This window comes from Simochromis diagramma, unplaced genomic scaffold, assembly GCF_900408965.1.
Source record: "Simochromis diagramma unplaced genomic scaffold, fSimDia1.1 OVJJ01000443.1, whole genome shotgun sequence".
Lineage (NCBI taxonomy): Eukaryota > Metazoa > Chordata > Actinopteri > Cichliformes > Cichlidae > Simochromis > Simochromis diagramma.
Genome location: NW_024387268.1, coordinates 968578 through 976972, shown reverse-complemented (window position 1 = coordinate 976972; position 8395 = coordinate 968578).

The following is an 8395-nucleotide window of genomic DNA, read 5'->3' as shown; positions in this document are numbered from 1 at the left end:
GGAGGGAACGACAAAATTTATTTTGGCAAAGGAACCAAACTGACTGTAGAAACAGGTAGGAGGACGTTTGCTTTCTTTAGTGTTTCGTTTTTGTGCGTCTATAGAGAGTTTATGTGTGTGTTGCATTTGTGTATTTATAGAACTGGACAGATTTTGATTGATAGAAATAATCAGGCTGTGAGCAACACAGACAAACATGCAAATAAATTAAGAGTTTAAAATGAATTCAGATTTGTTGATTAAACGATTAAATGTTCAACAGCGTGAATAAAAATATGACTCATGCTGCTGTAAAACAATGAGATCAGTTAATAAATGAACCCAACAGAAGCACAAACAGATGCAAATTCGTCCATAAACACCATAAAAATATGAAATAAGTTAAATTTCCAGTGAAAACATCAAATGTAAGCTGTGAAAGACAACAGTGGTATTTGTCACAGTGTGTGTTAGAGTGTGAATCAGGGAGGAAACAGCAGACTTTATTTTGGCAAAGGAATTAAAGTGACAGTAGAGGCTGGTAAGATGATTATATTTCTATATTTTTATGACCAACACTGTGAAACGAGCGACTCGGTTAAATGTTTTAATATTTTACTGAAACATCCAGACTCTGCAGACAGTAACCATGGATACACGAGCACCGTGTGTTAGACGGATTAATGAAAGAAATAAGCACGACATGAAAGTGAGTGAAAATCTAGAGCTGACCTGAAACATGGTGCAGCAGTTTTTGTCACAGCGTTTGCTGCAGTGTGACGAGAGGAAACGACAAGCTCGTCTTTGGCAGCGGCGCCAAACTGAGCGTGGAGACGGGTAAGATTTAACGTGGAGTCGGGTTTACGATTTTATGATCAGCTCAGAGTCTGCAATCACTGTTTGCATTTATTGAATATTACATATTTGAAAGGTTTTCGCTCAGTTTGATGGGCTAACGCTGCAGGCTGACGACTGTCTGGGAAAATAACGCAGTTAAAAACACGACTGGTGATCCTGAGTTTAAATGTTGGGATGAAACGACTAAACTGGTTTAAACAGATGAAAACAACACAGAATGAGACTGAGTGCAACATTATAAATGACACAGAATAAATAAACAGAAACATCTGGAGAATAACGAGAGCAGCAGTATTTGTCACAGTGTGTGTTAGTGTGTGACTCAGGGAGGAAACTACAGGCTTTATTTTGGTAAAGGGACCAAACTGATCGTACAAACTGGTAAGAAGAAGATTTCTTTATTATTTCATGATTTACATTTTTGTCTCATTGAAGTTGAATTTAGGCTGCAGATTGTGAAGTAAAACATATGAACACATTTATAAAATGATTTCCAAACAGAAACAACCAAGTAAACCAAAAGATAAAAATCATCAAAAAGACGTCAGCATGAAATCTGGAAACAAATACAGATTCATGCAAAAACAGCAAGATGAATAAAAACCAAAACGTTTCAGTGAAAATCAAATGGAAACTTAGTCCTCATACAAACAAGGTATTTGTCACAGTGTGTGTTACTGTGTGAATAACCAGGGAGGCAAAATGACTTTTGGGAGAGGAACCAAACTGATCGTACAAACTGGTGAGATACAAAAATTACTTTTGTTAGTCTTAGTGTTGATGGTTTTATTGGTGCAAACTGGCTGCAAATGGAAATAAATAACATTTGTTTATTTTATGTGACTTTTAACGTAAAAATCAAACCAAACACTGAGACTCTACAAAGACCTGATGTGAAACGTGATCAATAACTAACAGATGGGAGATAAAAACTGCAGCAGTATTTGTCTCAGTGTTTGTTACTGTGTGACTCAGGGAGCAACCGGCAGACTTTATTTTGGCAAAGGGACCAAACTGACTGTAGAAGCTGGTAAGACTCAGACTTCTTTTAATGATTTCACACTTTGCAGATGCAAACAGCTGCAGACAGTAATCCTGTCAGGAAGGAGAGAACAGTTTATTCTGTGGCATTAAAATGAACAAATATCAGCTCTGCTTTTTCCAGTTTATTAAACAAACTGATGAGAAATTCAAAAGATGAAAACAAAGACAGTCAAACTGAGTTTAAGCGGAACTTAAAAAAGAGACATTTGCAGTGAAATCCATCAACAAATAAATGAACCGTGTCAAAAAGTGCAGCCGAGGAAAGAAAATGATGACAAACAGGTTCAGAAACGTTTTCAGATTCACAGAAATATCATCAATTACTGCTGAAATGAGCTCAGAATGAAGAACCATGGAGTAAACATAGATATGGATAAAAAGACATAGATATGCTGGCACACAGCAGTTTTTGCCGGTGTGTGTGTTACTGTGTGAATCAGGGAGCAGGCAAAATGACTTTTGGGAGAGGAACCAAACTGATCGCACAAACTGGTGAGATACAAAAAATGCTTTTATTGGTTTTAGTGTTGATGGTTTTATTGGTGCAAACTGGCTGCAAATGGAAATAAATAACATTTGTTTATTTTATGTGACTTTTAACGTAAAAAACAAACAAACCAAACACTGAGACTCTACAAAGACCTGATGTGAAACGTGATCAATAACTAACAGATGGGAGATAAAAACTGCAGCAGTATTTGTCTCAGTGTTTGTTACTGTGTGAATAATCAGGGAGCAGCCGGCAGACTTTATTTTGGCAAAGGGACCAAACTGACTGTAGAAGCTGGTAAGACTCAGACTTCTTTTAATGATTTCACACTTTGCAGATGCAAACAACTGCAGACAGTAATCCTGTCAGGAAGGAGAGAACAGTTTATTCTGTGGCATTAAAATGAACAAATATCAGCTCTGCTTTCATCAAAAAAATCTGACAAAAAAAACATTCAAAAGATGAAAAATAAATAAAACGAAATCAAGAGAATCACAAATATTGATACAAATAGAGACGAACATAAGAAACAACAACACTGCAGCAGAAATATGAAACGAGCTCAGCCCTGTCAGTATTTGTTGGCGTGTGTGTGACAGTGTGACTGATCAGGGAGCAAGGAAACTTTATTTTGGCAAAGGGACCAAACTGACTGTGGAAGCTGGTAAGATGCTGATTTTCATGAAATTACTTTAAGTCGTTTTGTTTTCGCTGTAATTTTAAAACGAGTTTATTAGAGCTTTATTTGGAGCGAATAAGAAACAAGAAGAAAATTCAAATCAAACTGAGGAAACGTGTCCAAACCTGCAGCTGACGACAGACAATGATCACAGACAGGTTCAGAAGCATTTTCAGATCCACAGAAACAAAATAAATGACTCTTATAATTAGATGAACATGAAGAACCATGGAGTAGAAACAGACGTGAACACAGACACAGAGCAGCTGACACACAGCAGTTTTTGCCGGTGTGTGTGTTACTGTGTGAATCAGGGAGCAGACAAAATGATTTTTGGGAGAGGAACCAAACTGACCGTACAAACTGGTGAGATACAAAAAATGCTTTTATTAGTCTTAGTGTTGATGGTTTTATTGGTGCAAACTGGCTGCAAATGGAAATAAATAACATTTGTTTATTTTATGTGACTTTTAACGTAAAAATCAAACCAAACACTGAGACTCTACAAAGACCTGATGTGAAACGTGATCAATAACTAACAGATGGGAGATAAAAACTGCAGCAGTATTTGTCTCAGTGTTTGTTACTGTGTGACTCAGGGATCAACCGGCAGACTTTATTTTGGCAAAGGGACCAAACTGACTGTAGAAGATGGTAAGACTCAGATTTCTTTTAATGATTTCACACTTTGCAGATGCAAACAGCTGCAGACAGTAATCCTGTCAGGAAGGAGAGAACAGTTTATTCTGTGGCATTAAAATGAACAAATATCAGCTCTGCTTTTTCCAGTTTATTAAACAAACTGATGAGAAATTCAAAAGATGAAAACAAAGACAGTCAAACTGAGTTTAAGCGGAACTTAAAAAAGAGACATTTGCAGTGAAATCCATCAACAAATAAATGAACCGTGTCAAAAAGTGCAGCCGAGGAAAGAAAATGATGACAAACAGGTTCAGAAACGTTTTCAGATTCACAGAAATATCATCAATTACTGCTGAAATGAGCTCAGAATGAAGAACCATGGAGTAAACATAGATATGGATAAAAAGACACAGATATGCTGGCACACAGCAGTTTTTGCCGGTGTGTGTGTTACTGTGTGAATCAAGCAGGAACCAAAATGATTTTTGGGAAAGGAACCAAACTGATCGTACAAACTGGTAAGATTAAAAAAATTACTTTTGTTAGTCTTAGTGTTGATGGTTTTATTGGTGCAAACTGGCTGCAAATGGAAATAAATAACATTTGTTTATTTTATGTGACTTTTAACGTAAAAAACAAACCAAACACTGAGACTCTACAAAGACCTGATGTGAAACGTGATCAATAACTAACAGATGGGAGATAAAAACTGCAGCAGTATTTGTCTCAGTGTTTGTTACTGTGTGAATAATCAGGGAGCGAACAGAGTTTTCTTTGGCAGTGGAGCCACACTGATGGTAGAAAGCGGTAAGACGTTTTTATTTTCATGATTTTGCACATGTTTCATTAAAGAACCTTCAGTTTTAGTTGATGCAGACTGGATTCACATGTTGACTGTATCTGCAAGCAAAGTTAAGTAAAATGAGTTTTAGGAGGTGAGCAAATCCAGGATGGAGTAAAAAAAAAAAAGTAGGGAAAGAAAATAATTTAAACTAAATAAATTAGAAAAATGACAATAAATAAAAAGTAAAACATTCTGAAAAGAAATGCTGAACAAAAAGTCTTAACGTTATAAAAACTGATAAACTGAGTCTCCTGTTGAATGTGAGGTTTGTGAGTTTTACAGTTTTTTACATTTGTAGGGCTAAGGAGGAAAAATGAGAGGTGACGAGCAGACGTTAAAGTTTTGTATTATTCTGGCTCAGATGGGAGAAAACTGAGCAGTCAAACTGGTCCCAGTGCAGGCAGCGGTTTTTGCTGAGCGCTGTATCTTAGTGTGACTGGTCAGGGAGGCTACAGGACCGTGTTTGGACCAGGAGTAAAACTCAGTGTCGAGTCCAGTAAGTCACTTTAAACGATGTAAAACATGAACTGAAGCTGCAGATCACAGAACATGTTAAACACTGTGATCATCCAGGATTATGTGTTTGATGCACATGAATCTCAATGAAAGCCTGATTTTTACAGATCTGTCAGTAACACATGAACTTAAACAACATTTAACCCAAGTTATTTAACGTTTCTACAAAACACTGAATATTTTCACTGATTTAAGCAGCAGAAGCTGTAAACTATGAATGAAGTCAAACAGAAATAATAATAATGATTCTGCTCAAAGTCGAATGTTTGTGTGAACTTTAAAATGAGGACAAACGTGTGTGATAACTGTTTATAAGTGACTATAATGCAGCTGTAATGAGACCTGATTACATGTTGGACGGTTCAACATTAACGTTTGTCTTTCTGTCCACACGGCTGCCTCCAGCTGTTCACTGCCATAATATTAAACACATGTTTCTGTCATTTTAAACCAGTCAGTGGATTAAAAACGAATCGTCAGGAACCTTTCACTAAAAGATGAATGTGAGGTTTTTATCACACTGTTTGTCAGTGTGTGAGAGGAACTACAGACAAACTGATCTTTGGCCGAGGAACTCGACTGAGTGTTGAATCGGGTAAGATTTTATAGATTTTATAGATTTTATAGACTTAAAACATAAAATCAGAGGAGACAACACTTTAATCCAACACAGAGTTCAGTTTTTAATGATTTATATTTAGTCATTAAGGTTTCTTTAAAAAGGTAAATCCCTGTTTTAGTGCAATGAAAATATTCCAATCATCAAAACCTGAAACGATTCAAAGTTAAGATTGAAACACGAGTTTGAACTTTGGGAGGTTTTTATTCAGCGATCAGTCACAGTGTGAAAGGAAATGCACAGAAAATGATTTTTGGCCGAGGAACTCGACTGACTGTCAACTCCGGTGAGCTTAAATATATATTTAACAAATATGTAGGACATGATGTGCAGAACAAGATGATTTTATTTTTAGAGCTCAAAGTCCAGTTCAACACGTGTGAAGGTTTCGCCATCAGAACGAGTCAAAGTGAAACTGTTGTAATGCAGAAACGATGGTTAGGTCCTGAACCTGTCACAGATTATTTTCTATGAGAGACGTAAAGTTTTCATTCAGAAAAAAAGTTCATTTCAGTGTAAAAAGTAAAATATTCTCCTGAACGAGGACTGAAAATAAAAACTCTAATCAAAGAAGATCCGTAACTACAATCTCCCGTCATGTTATCTGTCGGTGCGGTTCAGTAATGCTGCACCGCTGTCAAGTTTACAGCCTGTTAACCAGTTTAATTTTGACAGGACTTCATGGTAGAAACAGGCAAAATGTTTTAAACTGAGTCTCCACGTCAGACTGCGGGCGAAGCATTTTACTCCTCGTCTGCTCGGTGAGATGAAGGTGGTTCTTCAAAAACAAACAATCTCAGCATTGCTGCCATTTCTGTCTATAATAATGTCTCAGTGAATATTTCTTAATGATTGTGTTTACACCAAAACAAAAGTAGAAAGACTGTGTGAGGATTCGAGTCAGCTGTCAGTCACTGTGTGAGAGGAAGTGCAGAGAAACTCATCTTTGGTGGAGGAACTCGGCTGATGGTCGAATCAGGTCAGTTTAGACTGAAAGTTTCATTAATCTGCTGATAAAGACAAAAATCACGACAGGATAAAAGAAAATATGAAATCATTTAATGACTTAAACATTTATTCTAAAGAGAGAGAAAGTAACTGTAACTTGTTTCAACAGTAAAAGTTACATTTGTTTCATGAAGAGAATATTATGAAAACAAAACAAAAGTTATTTCTTCATCTGGAACAAATGTTTTCATGTACTGGCAGCACAAAAGTAAAGAAAGAAGAAATCTTTGAAACACTTGGATCCAGTTTAGTAACAAACAGAGAATTAAAGGCTGAAAACTGTGTCATGGTTTAGTCGACGGTGTGGATACTGGAAGCACAGCACTGGTGTTTGGATCAGCGCAGACTAAATGTCCACGTCTGTGAGTTTAACACTAGAATCAGTCACAAGACTGAATTTCTATTTTTCATATTCTAATAGTGGAAGCACGGCGTCAACGCAGATTCTTTACAGTCAGTGTGAAAATCACCTTCAGCTCAGGAACGTTTCTGCCAGCAAAGAATTTAATAGAACAGAAGGAACGACACAGAAGCAGAACCAGGTTTTTGTTTCGTCGTGTGTCATGGTGTGAATACTGGGGGCGGTTATGGCAAACTGGTGTTTGGATCAGGCACCAGACTGAACGTCCAGAGCCGTAAGTTTCAATTCAATTATTAAAGCTGCTGGAATGTAGTTTTCTTCTTCTACTAAACGTATTCAGCAGAATCATGACACTCGTTTAATCAGCCTTTCCCTCGATTTGTGATGATGTAACAGTCACACCTGACATAGAGAATGATAAAATAATATCAGAACCATAAGAAACCATGATAACTGTCCACAATCTAACGACTGCATTAAACTTAAAAAGCTTTAAGAAAATAAACATCATGAACATGTTATACTGGAGCTCAGCAGCTGCTGCAGGCTGCTGGTTTTTGCTGAGCTCGTTTGTGCTGTGTGAAGACTGGAGCAGCACAGAAGATGATGTTTGGTAAAGGAACTCTGCTGACTGTGGAAGCAAGTAAGACGTTTCTAACTAACAGACAATAATAATAAAATTTTGTCAGCTTGAATTAGTGACTCAAGCTCTTTGTCTAATGTTTGATGTTCAGTGAGTCATTAAATAAAAGTCCAAATAAATAGTCTGTAGTTGTTAGAAAGGTGAGTTTGCCACATTCAGCTTGGTGATGTTTCAGTAACAGCTGTGAGTTTGTGTGAAACAGATGAAATCGAGCTGAAGTCTGAGCAGTTTCAAGCGTCTCGCTGATGTTTCAGCTTGTTGTGTTCTGGTCTGAATACTCAGTGATTTTCTCAGCGATGCTGTTAAATCCTGAGAACATCAGAGAAGAACGAGTGTGTTGGTGTAGTTGTGCTTTTTGTCAGGCAGTGTGTTGCTGTGTGAAGAGCTCTGGTCTCGATAAAATCGTGTTTGGAACAGGAACTAAAGTGATTGTTGAAACCTGTAAGTCTGCTCATCTTTATCTCTTTATTCTCATTGAAGCTCATTTACTTACAGTAAACCTGCAGGCTGCTGTTGCTGCACATTTAATTTTCTGCATCAGTCTCTGACTGTGATCATAAATAAACACTTAAAAACTTAAAAGTTCATCAGAGACGTTCAGCTGTGTGATGACAGGACTGCTGTGCATTCAAAATTCACTTCTTATCTTCAGTTCAAAGACCAAACTCAGAAAGCATGACAGCATATTAAGATTATTATATCAGTCTCACAC